The sequence below is a fragment of the Crocuta crocuta genome, unplaced genomic scaffold, assembly GCF_008692635.1.
Source record: "Crocuta crocuta isolate KB4526 unplaced genomic scaffold, BGI_CrCroc_1.0 scaffold11, whole genome shotgun sequence".
NCBI classification, from domain to species: domain Eukaryota; kingdom Metazoa; phylum Chordata; class Mammalia; order Carnivora; family Hyaenidae; genus Crocuta; species Crocuta crocuta.
The window spans coordinates 4,130,029-4,141,624 of NW_027528624.1; the positions used below are offsets into that span (position 1 = coordinate 4,130,029).

At 43.3% G+C, this 11,596-nt stretch overlaps 1 non-coding gene across 1 annotated transcript; it reads right to left on the reverse strand.

Annotated features, from left to right (window-relative positions):
- Nucleotides 1-205: 205 nt before the first annotated feature.
- LOC144224249 (U6 spliceosomal RNA) lies at nucleotides 206-311 on the reverse strand. Its single transcript, XR_013332996.1, has one exon. It is a non-coding gene; the product is annotated as a U6 spliceosomal RNA (small nuclear RNA).
- Nucleotides 312-11,596: the final 11,285 nt, after the last annotated feature.

Consider the following 11,596-nt stretch of genomic DNA (forward strand, 5'->3'; position numbering starts at 1 on the left):
ACAGCTGTCATCAGGCAGCAAGTGATGGAGCTGGGATTTGAAGTCAGGCACTCAGATTCCCAAGTCTCCCTTCTTAACCATGGCTGTGTCCTAGCTTTGCAGGTGTTGCTGCGCTCAGTTTTAATTTGAGCTGGAAACAAATGTGACAGTTTTATTTGTGGAGCTTTACCTGAGGTGGATGTGTAGTTCTTTTTTTTTTTCTTTTCTTAATATGGAATGCTTCATGAATTTGCATGTCATCCTTGTGAAGGGGACATGCTAATCTTCCTTGTATTGTCACATTTTAGTGTATGTGCTGCTGAAGTGAGCACCAAATGCATGGTTCTTAGCACATTTTACACTTGATCGTAGCCAAACAGCTAAGGAATGATCAGTACATTTTAAATACTGAAAAATAGCTATGGACTTGGTTAGCAGGTTTTAGACACATAGGGAGCCTGTGACCTGTGTTCAGGAATCTGGTCCAATTTTGTCATTTTACCCGTGGAGGAATGGACACCCTTTTTGTTGAGGGACTTTCCCAAGACCCTTAGACTCAAAGCTTAGACTTTGGTCTCCTGGCTCTGAGGTCAGAGTTTTCCCCACTGCCCATCATCCTTGAGACTCATGTTCTTTTATGGTGTTGTAAATGGAAGTTAGGTAGAGTTGAAATGAATATGTAAGATGCTAAAAATGCTCTCATCAAGATCACTGATAACGTCCATGTGGCTCCTTCCAGTGTGTTCATCCAACTTGACCTTTCAGAAATTAGAGCTGTTAGGACCCCAGGGTCTGTCGGCTTTGCTCCTTCTCGTCACTGTTCTTTGTCCATTTCCTCTTCGGCCTCCTCCTCCTTGGTTGGGTTCCATTGGGTTCATCACTAGACCATCTTCTCTCCTCCACCTTAATCTTCTTTGTCACCAAGCTCACCATTTTCTGTAGTTAACTCATTTTTATGTGAATGGCTCTTAAGTTAATACCTCAACTCCAGACTTTTCCTCTGAGGTTTCAGATTCATGTCCAGCAACATACTTGACTTAGACATCTGAATGTCTTGTGGACACAGCAGAATTAACATACCAAATGGAACCTCTTCCATAGGTAGGCCCTTTGGACCTTTTCACAGCAGCCCCCTCTCCAGTCTGCTCTTCACCTCCGTTATTGCCTCCAACTGGGAATCATTCATGATGATAGCAATTAGGATCGACGTAATTGAGAGTATTATGTGCCATGTGCCAGGCACTTCCTTAAACTCACTTAGTCTATTTGGTCCTAACAGCATTACCATGAGGTAGGGGATGAGGTAGTAATGAGAATAGAATTGTTTAGCTCCTCCTGTGCACCAGGCACTGGTTAAATGCGTTTTAGGTGCTAACTCCATGGATTTTCAGTAAAGCCGAGAGGTGTTCTCCCTGACTGGTAGCGTCAGATGCTGAAGCACAGAGAGGCGAAGTTACTTTGCACAGCACTCAGGGCCCCTCGACTAGTAGGTGGGGATACAGTGTCGGCAGAGACAGAGTGGTGTGTGAATTAGTGCCGTGTTTTAGTGTGATTACCCCTTTCTGCACACAGGGCAGCCGCTCCTGTTTCCTCCTGCGTCCAGTTCATCAGAAGTCCTGCTGATTACAGCTCCACGGTCGTAGCTCCCAGCTGCTCTCTGTCCCTCTCATGAGCGAGCAGCTCCGCTCAGGCGCCCTCGCTCAGGCGCCCTCGCTCGCAGGTAGATCCCTGCAGCCTCCCCGCCCGCCCGTTCTTTCCACTCTCACTGGGTCCCCTTCCCGCAGTGCTGGTCCTGACGTGAAAGCCGGAGCATCTCAGTCCGCTGCTTGGCACCGTTCAGAGGCTTCCCGCTGCCGTCAGGCTGGAGATGGGCCTCCTCTGTGCCCAGAGGGTCCCGCCTAAACCTTGTCCTGTCCCTTTGTTTTCTGCTCCGTGGGTCCCTCCCCCGCCCCCCAGTCTTTTTTCAAGTCCCGCCGTGTGCCAGTCTTCCCTGCCTCGCAGCCCCGGCATGCCCCTGCTCCATTGCTTCTTTGGTCTGTGTTGCTGTCCCTTGTCAGAGGACCTTCCCTTATCACCCCTCACAGGGCTCTGTTTTCTCCTTCGCACAGCCCTCACCCCCAAGGTCAAGGACTTCATGTGTTTGTCTCTTCCTTTTTGCTGTTGTTCCCGCATTAGAATGTAAATTCCCAGACAGCTAGAGCTTAGTAAATGCTCAGTAGATGCAGATGTCCTGGGGCTCTAAATGTTTATTGAAAAAAATAAATATAGGTTAAATTTTAGCTGCACTAGAAACGTAACTTTTCCCTAACTTTTTCAGAAAATGCTCTGAGTTCCAGAATGGCTGATTCTTCCGTAGACTGGCACACAGCCCCCTGCTAAGCCGTAGGGGGTTTGTATGGTTCTGGGCCCCACAGACTGCAAGAGCCCCAGGACATCTGCATCTTCTGTTACTTCACTCTCAGTCCTACCCTTCTTTCCTCTTCTTCTTTTTAATGTTTATTTATTTTGAGAGAGAGTGCACGGGGGAGGGGCAGAGAGAGAGAGAGAGGGAGAGAGAGAATCCCAAGGAGGCTCTATGCTGTCACTGCAGAGCCAGACGTGGGACTCGATCTCATAAACCATGAGATTGTGACCTGAGCCAAGATCAAGAGCCAGATGCTTAACCAACTGAGCCACCCAGGTGCCCCTACCTATCTTTCTTTTTTTTAATGTTTATTTTTGAGAGAGAGAGAAAATGCAAACGAGGGAGGAGCAAAGAGAGAGGGAGACAGATAATCTGAAGCAGGCTCTGTGCTGTCAGCGCAAAGCCTGATGTGGGGTTTGAACCCATAAACTGTGAGATCATGACCTGAGCCAAAGTCAGATGCTCAATGGACTGCGCCACCCAGGCGCCCCTGCCCATCTTTCATGCACCACAGAACTTGACCCTTGGGGGACCCCCGCTGCCAAGTATGGCAGTGCTGACATTTTTGTGGGCAGTGAAGGAAGTGAGGCAGGAGTGCTCTTGCCCGTGGTGAAGAGCTGAGCCCGAGTGTTTGGCTGTGTCTCTACCTGTGAATGGCCATTGGATAAGGTGACCTTTAAGGTTCCAATCCGACTGTCACCAGCTCTGTTTCTCCTGGCATTGTTGTACAAATGGAGCACCAAGTCATGACATCTGGATGGTCACAGCCTCAACTTTCTCCCTCTTGATGCCCACTCTGTCCCTTGGCAGCTCTGTATCACTGTCCCTGGGGCCAGCTCTTTCCCAAGGGACAGCTCTTCTGGAGCCACCGTAGATGTGCAGCTACTTTAATGGCAAGTTGTACTTTCTTTAGTACTATTCTCCTAGCATGGGGTCCGAGGAAATGTGCCTTATACAAATTCCTGTAGTAAGCAAAATGATGGCATTTGGGCTAATTTTAGTAAACAGGCCATAACTGTTAGCAAATTAATTAAGATCTTGTTTGCAGTTCTCTTGTGGAGGACAATAAATTATCAGCTTATTTAAGACCCTGTGACTTCCAGAGAGCTGTCATTCTGTGTCTGTGAAAGTATTGAATGTGGATGGGTTCCTGCTAGGAGGTGTAGGAGTGTGCCGTTCACACCAACTTTCCAAACTGGAGCGTATTATCTTGTACTACACAGGAATGATGACCGTAATGAACTAGGGAGACCTTTCTTCTAAAGCAACAAAAACAGTATGCTCTTAGTTGACAATGGAAGGGTAAACATGGCCCTAATTAGTGACTGCTTCACCTGTTCTCTGGTCCTAAGCTCATGGTGTAGACAGGTAGCAGCAAGCCAGCTCAGTGGTCCCGACTTGCAGTACTCATGCCCTGGATACCCTTCCCAAGTGTTTGAGCTTTTTAATTTGGAATAACTGGGAAGTGATGGGTGGAGAGCTGCACTTTCTCCTCTGCAAATGCACAGAGGTGTTTCAGTTGTGCAAATAGGCGGGGCCTAAGTTATTAGAATCTACGTGTTTCTTTGCCTGGCTTTTCCTGGTTCTGAACATCATCAACAGCCCCTCAGTCAGGGAGGTCAGGGACCTCCTTCATAGACAGTAAAGAGCATTATTGAGGAAAGTACTGTTGGTGTTATAAGTACCTTGTGGGTTAAAATGACTTTCATGGGTTAACTTGTATAGCAGTGATAGTACTTACAACATTACCTCTTTAGAATTACTTAGAGTTCTGAAAAGTCCATTGACAAATAGACTTTAACCACCTAGCATATGGATTGATTGGGCAAGTTTGTGCTGGGTCCCCAGAAGCAGGGATTGGCCTTGGCTACCATGGCAAGAATAGTAGCTACCCCCCACCTGTCCTCTGTGGGGAGCTCATTGTGGGTTGTGTAGGGCTTCATCTCTAGTGTCACACTAGGCTTGGTCACGCTGACCTCCTGGTGGTCTGCAGAGTGCTTTTGGCTTTTATGTGGAAGGTGTCCCTCTGCACCTTGAATATCAGACCTTATGCCAGGACACCTTAGGGTGATTCTCAGGCTGTGGAGAGTACGTCTCCACTGTGCACATGTCCTGAGATGTCTGGAACTAGTCGCTCCTTCCTGCAGTGGTCTCAGGTACGTGGGCACCAGGAATATCCCTTCTTTCCTTTTTCTGGAAGCAGGAATCTCTGTGGTCTTCTGGGCCATCTCAGTCTTGACTTCGGCTTTCTTCACTCTGACGCCGTCTTGTCAGCCCTGTCACCCGCTTCCTGCGTCTCCCCACTTCCTGTGATACTGGCCCTACTTTGTGTTGGATCTTCTTGGCAAGAGGCAGAGGCAAGTGTGGGTTCCCTTCCTTCAGTGTTAAATTTATCATCCCCGGTGTGGAGTGACAGAGCTTTGAAGGGATCTTAAATTTGTTGATTGTCAGTTAGGTGGACTGCACTATATATGCTTCAGATGCAGTGTTAGGGGAGTGGTGTAGGGTCTGTTTTCGCAGCTCCTTTGAGACTCTTAAAGGTGTCCTGTCTTGGTATGTAATACAGCGAGCTGTATTGACAGTACAGCTTTGTAGAGGAAGAACCAAGTTCAGCACCTGACCTTTTCTTCAGTTGTTTTGATGTAGTCTGTTTTGGAGTGTTTAGAGGGGAAATCAAGAATAAAATAGATTTTTTGGCCTCTTACTTTCAATGTAAATGATCCAGCACTTCCTAGAAGATGTTTTTTTATTAGAACCAAAAGATGATGTTTTAGCTTGTGTTGATTGACTTGATTTAAGTGCTTAATTTTAAAGACCTCTGCTTTGGTCTTTCTTGGGAAAAAATGAACTGTTACTTGGGTAACACTTTTTGTCTGGTTTAATTTGAGAAGATTTTTATGTCATGGGTTTAAAAAAAACTGCTCTGGCAGCAGGAGTTTTTCTTCTTGATCATTTTACCTATTTTATTACTCTATTTTGTTTGTAATAGGTGTCAGTAAGTATTTGATCCTGACCCCTCCCCCCCTTTTATTTTATTTTATTTTATTTTATTTTATTTTATTTAAAAAAATTTTTTTTTTTATTTCTAGGAGAGAGAGAGAGAGAGAGAGAGAGACAGCGTGAGCAGGGGAGGGTCAGAGAGAGAGGGAGTCACAGACTGAAACAGGCTCCAGGCTCTGAGCTGGCAGTCAGCACAGAGCCCGACGCGGGGCTCGAACCCACGAACCGCGAGATCATGACCTAAGCGAAAGTCGGACACTTAACCTACTAAGCCACCCAGGCGCCCCCCGCCCCCCCCTTTAGACATCTAATTGAACAAATACTTCTGGAGGCTCCCCTCTCTACAGAGCATTGTGTTAAGAGATTCAGACATAGATCACCATTTCTGTACTAGGGAGTTGTGTGTGTGGGGGAAAGATGATTTCATTTTCCTTTACACAGACGGTGGTGTGGCCTGGGGTGGGCAGTGTTCATCGGACTGGACATGGCTTTTGATAATGTAGAACAATCAATAATTGTTAAGAATTTAAATTTTGGATATGTTTTCTACCATCTAGTTAAAACTTTTAAGAGAACCATTAACAATACATATAAGCTGCTTAATATTTTTCCATGATAATCTCAGGTCTGATAGAAAGATGCATTCTTCTCCTTTGTCTGTTATATTATGATTTTAATGTCATGGGAAGATAGTAGTACAGAGTTTGGTAGTATGTTTAGAAAATACTTCCTAGCCTTAGTGTACCATACCCTCTCTGTATGTGTGAGGAGCCTTTAACACATGGCTTAAATTGTGCAAAAATTAGTTTCAGATGACTTCCTCAGTGTCTAACTTCAGATAATTGTAACAAAAAAGAAAAGAAAGTGGATAATCTCCCTCTCCCAGCCCAGTCATTTGTCACTAGTATAACCAGGACAGTATCTTGGGCCTCTCTTCTTCCCCTGGTCCTAGAATGGTGTGGGCCTCCCTGTGTTCTCACTGAGGCCTACAGCAGACCTCGTCATTCTCTTCCACGGGCTTCTCAGGCAAAGCAGACAGCTGTGAACACTTGATACTTGACTTTGCTTGGTATTTACCAATGTGAACCTCTCTGCCTAGAAAGTCATTCCCTAGACTGTACAGCTGTTATTTCAGAATGGTGGTGTTAGGTGATGTGTCCTTATGACCAGACTAATGGTTGGTGTTAACTACGTGGATGCGCAGGAGATGCATCACAGCAGATGTAAGAGTTTGGCTTTTGCAGTAACTGGGGAATCACAATTTACAATTCAGTAAGAAATGGCGTATTTTTCTTATAAATTCTTTTTTCATTTCCTTCTTTATCAACTTGAATATTTGTTGTTCAGAGGCCTTAGTGTGAATTTTAATTAGAACTGTAGTGTGACATTAGTCTCATGGAGGCAAGGCTAATATAAGTGCAAAGAAAGGAAACCTTAGACATTATAAAATGACTGATTTAATGAATATGCTTTTTATGCTCTTGTGTTTGGGGGGTATTGCTTTTTTATTTTTGATACTTTAACACTGGTCATTTTTTTACCTTCTCCTCCCTGGTTATTTAAGTAGTCTTTTCTTCCTTTTCTTGACTAGGAATCCATTTTCTTAGCATTTTAGAATAAATAAGTGGCTGCCTGAAAGTAGATTTTATTTTTATTGTAAGGACCAAGTTCTTACAGAAATTTTTAAGTGAAATTAAAAACCACTCACGCCAAAGGAGAAAACGATGGCTAGAAGAACCCCCTGCACAATTTGATTTCCCACTTAATGGCCCTCAGTGCCTCTGCATCTATGAAAACTATTGGCTCAGTCCCTGCTCACTCTGGGGACAGAGCTGAAAGCCCAGCTGGCCTTATGAAGGTGGTCTGAGTCGGGTGATTAATTGAAGATATGATTTTTATTTGAAGCCCTAGAGCCATCTTCAGGTTTGCAGGAGACAGTCTTACATTCTAATGGCATTTGAAAGGTGCCTTCTTATCGTGCAGTACACATTTGAGCTGTTTAAATTGGGGAAACACTGTCATATGTCATCTAAATTAGAAAGTCAAGGCTCTGTTTGATTCAGTTTCTCCACTGCTTAGCATGGAGGCTGGGATGTAGGGCAGTCGGGTGTTTGTTCAGGGAATGAATAGATGGACAGATGTATGGGTAAATGAATTTAGTTGGGTTTTATTTAAATGCTTATTTATTTATTTTTGAGGGGGAGAGAGAGAGAGAGAATGAGAATGTAGGGAAGGTGCAGAGAGACAGAGGGAAACAATCTAAAGCAGGCTCCAGGCTCTGAGCTGTCAGCACAGAGCTCGAGGGGGAGCCGGAGCCCACGAACTGCGAGATCATGACCTGAGTTGACATCGACATTTAACTGACTGAGCCACTCAGGCACCCTTAGTTGGGTTTTATTTAAGGAAACATTTTATTTAAAAAGAAACAGCAACAGATATGTTAAGCCTGAGAAAAAATAGCCACTTTGAATCCTTCATGCTCCTAATTCTCTGGGTAAGTGACTGGGAGGGAAGTGGATTATCACGTGGGGCCAGGTTGACCTGCCTCAGCTTGGGAATGTTCTGGGAAGGATATTCAAAAAGGCAGAAAGAGAAACAGAATCTCCTTTGTTTCCATGCATTTTACTGGCATCTGAGAGAGGTAATTCATACTTTGGGCTCCTAGATTGAAGTCCCTGCCTTCATTTCTTTATGTGTAGGACCAGCCTAAATAGTACTTTTTTTCCCATCCTGGTCTTTATTCTTTCATCAGCCCAAAAGGATGACAGGGACAGGTGGCAACATTTCATAGGTAAACAGAAGGAGACAGGGAGATGGAGTACATACCTTCGGGCCATTAATCTTGTTGATTAACTAGTTTGAGAATCGTCCTTTTTAGGAGCAATGGGAAGGGCATGTTCTGTCTACTCGATCTATAGTACATTTTGGACCATATTATCCTAGCTCTCAACAATTGCCTTTACCGAATTACCCATTAATGTTAAACCTTTATTCACGCTTGCTATTGGAAATAAGTATAAATCCTGTTTTGCATTTGTGTAAGGTTGTTAAAGGCATTATCCTTTCCATCATCTGATGGCTCCTCTGTAGTGCTTTAATGTTGACATTTTTTCAGAACTCAGTACTAGGGAAAAGCTGCCTTTCCTGGGTAACTAGGCAATGTCTTCATTTCTGATAATAAGCCATCTTCAGTACCCTTTTGCCTTGATTGCAAGCATACTTAAGTCCAAGTTTTTTGTGCTTAGTGTTAACATTTTTACTGTCTCTGTTTTCTTAACTGTTTCTCCTTTTAAAAGTCTGTTTTATAAGTTGATAAATCATTTTGCTTAGTTTGTAAGTGGTTTTTATAAAGTGCCCTAAATTTTTTTCTGGAGTCATATTTTTAATACATTCATTAAACAAAGTACATATTCATTAGTCATTAAGTACCTTGAGTTTAAGCTTCTTTTCCTGCTAATTCTGGTCAGTTTTTCTTATTTCACCCTGGCCTTGCTGACTATTTCCAAATTTAGGTGTACAAATGGTATTTTATTTAAGATCTTAAGATTGTGGTATAAGAACTTGAAGGAAATAGAGCTAATCTGCTTCTTCTAAAGCCAGGCTTTGATAAATGATTATGAATCCCTTCTGAGAACCTAGGTGATATAAATCATTGCCTGAACCCAAGAGTCATGTTCATTATCTCTAGCTATGATTATAGTCCTTAATTGAAGTGTGGTTTAAGGGAAGATTTGGATCATTATCCTTTTTCCTGCTACCCAGTGTCTACTCTTTTATTTGAGGTAACACTCTTTTCTGGGAAAAAGTGTTGCTCTACTGATCAGATAGAAGCACAGTGGAGATTTAAATTCTGTGGTATCTTTTTTCATGTGGTATATTTTCTCATGTTTTATCTGTATACCTACTCAGCGGTACTACAGGTTTACTAAATTTTCCCCGATGGTTTTCATTGTTAGTATTAGTGTACCCACACTGGTGGGAAGCAGACATCTAGAACTTGCAGGGACACAGACACCTTTCTTGATGAACCCCATTTTATATCCATTTCTTCTCAGATTTGAATTCTTTTAACTATTTCATCTACAGAACATTATATTACATGAAAATCTATGGAGATATGCATCTATAAGTGCTAAGATATAGTGGTGTGATTGTGGGTATGATTTAGCTTCCTTGAACTTTATTGCTAACTGGTAACTATTTCCCCACATATGGTTATTGTTACAGTAGAAGGAAATAATAATAAAAGAATCTTAAAGCATTATGCCTGGCTATATTCAGTAATAACTGAATCAGAATAATAAATGTTTCCAAGCCTTTGGTGATGGTCCACTTATTCCCCACTTTGTATAACCAAATTCCTGTGTAAAACAGCTCCTTGATGTAGAATGTGACATGATTTGGCTTGTGCTCTAAATCTTCCCAGTAGCATAGCACAACTGGTAACTTGTTTCCAACAATGGAATATCTACTTCATCTCATTTCCTGTACACCCTTTCCAGTGCCGTATCTCCTACGTTTCGCCTGTCCTCTGCCCTATCTCCTACTTGAATTTGATTTAATTTTGGATCTGTGAGCTTGTCATAATTATTTTTTGTAAATTCTATATGCTAGATATAGTACTATATTACTGAACTATCTTTTTGAATTAGTGGTAAATATAAGCATTGTGTTCCTTACCATCCAGTCATCCTTCAGAACTATTTTCCTAAATTCAGGTTGGCCTCCTTATCATTATGAAATAAACTTATGCCTCTTGTCTTCTGCCACTCCAGGTCTCTCCTCGTCACACCCAGGGTTGGCATCCTTTCTAGCCAGTCGTAGCCTTGCTCTCCTATTGGCTTCTTGTGTTTCCCTCACCCATGCTGGGCATCTCCTACTTTGACTGCTCGCCTGGTTTTGGCTCTTGCTCACCTTGGAATGATTTCTAAACCTACATCTGAGTATATATGTGGTAGACTGTAGCCTCCCTTCTGGAAATAAGGCTGACTGGATGTTCTGGAAAATCTTCTGGCTGTAAACACTTCCAATAGAAATACTGGAGAAGATAAAATAAACACCCTTTTGGGGCACTTGGGTGGCTCCATCAGTTAAATGTCTGACTCTTGATTTTGGCTCAGGTCATGATCTCACAGTTGTTGGATTGAGCCCTGCATTGAGCTGTGCACTGACAGCACAGAGGCTGCTTGGAATATACTTACTTCCTCTCTCTCTCTCTCTTTCTCTCTCTCTGTCATGCACGTGAGCGCTCCCCTACTTGTGCCCCCCCCCCCAAAATAAATAAACTTTAAAAAATAAACACTCTTGGGGCACCTGGTTGGCTTAGTCAGTTAAGCATCTGACTTTGGCTTAGGTTATGATCTCACAGTTTGTGAGTTCAAGCACTGCATCGGGCTCTGTGCTGACAGCTCAGAGCCTGGAGCCTGCTTCACATTCTGTGTCTCCCTCTCTCTCGCTGTGCCCCTCCCTGGCTTGCACTATCCCTCTCTCAAAAATAAATAAACATTAAAAACCACTCTTTTGTAATCTTCATTACAAGACAGTGAGAAACTCACAGCTGGGGAAAAAGAGAAAGAGGAGTGAGCTTTCCTGAGAAAAAGAGGAAGAGTAAGAAGGGACACCTAGGGGAGCTCTGCTGATACCAAGCACCTAGAGTTCAGGGATATGGCGTTTCATCGGAACCTTGTTGAAGGGCTGGGCCGGGGTGGGGAGAGAGCACCCATTAGCAAAAGGAGGCTTCTTCTTTAAAAAAAAAGTCTTTTTTGAATATAGTAGGTTTAGAACTTGAATTTATGTTGCCTATGTGGTCTGGAAAACCCCAGGCTGAAAAATTCCTCTTAATGCTTCTGGGTTGGAAGTGCCCTAGGGCTTGGCAGAAGTAAACATGAATCCCCCTGTGGAAAAATGACACCCTCAACCCACTGATTCAGAGCTCTGGAATATGAGCAAACAGCAAAACATTACTAAACATATAAGAAAATGAGCCACCATGGATGAGGGTCACCTTAAAGTTCCATCCATCCATTCCTCAATTTTTTATCCATCATTCATTATATACCAGGTACTATTCTCAGTGCTGGGGTTATGACAGCAAAATATTTCCCATGGGGAATGGGAATCGTCTCTTGATTGGAGGATTTGGTACATTTGGCCCAGTGCCCTGCCCACTTGAAGGCTCTGACTCAAACCATTGATTTATGTTCGTTCCTTTAT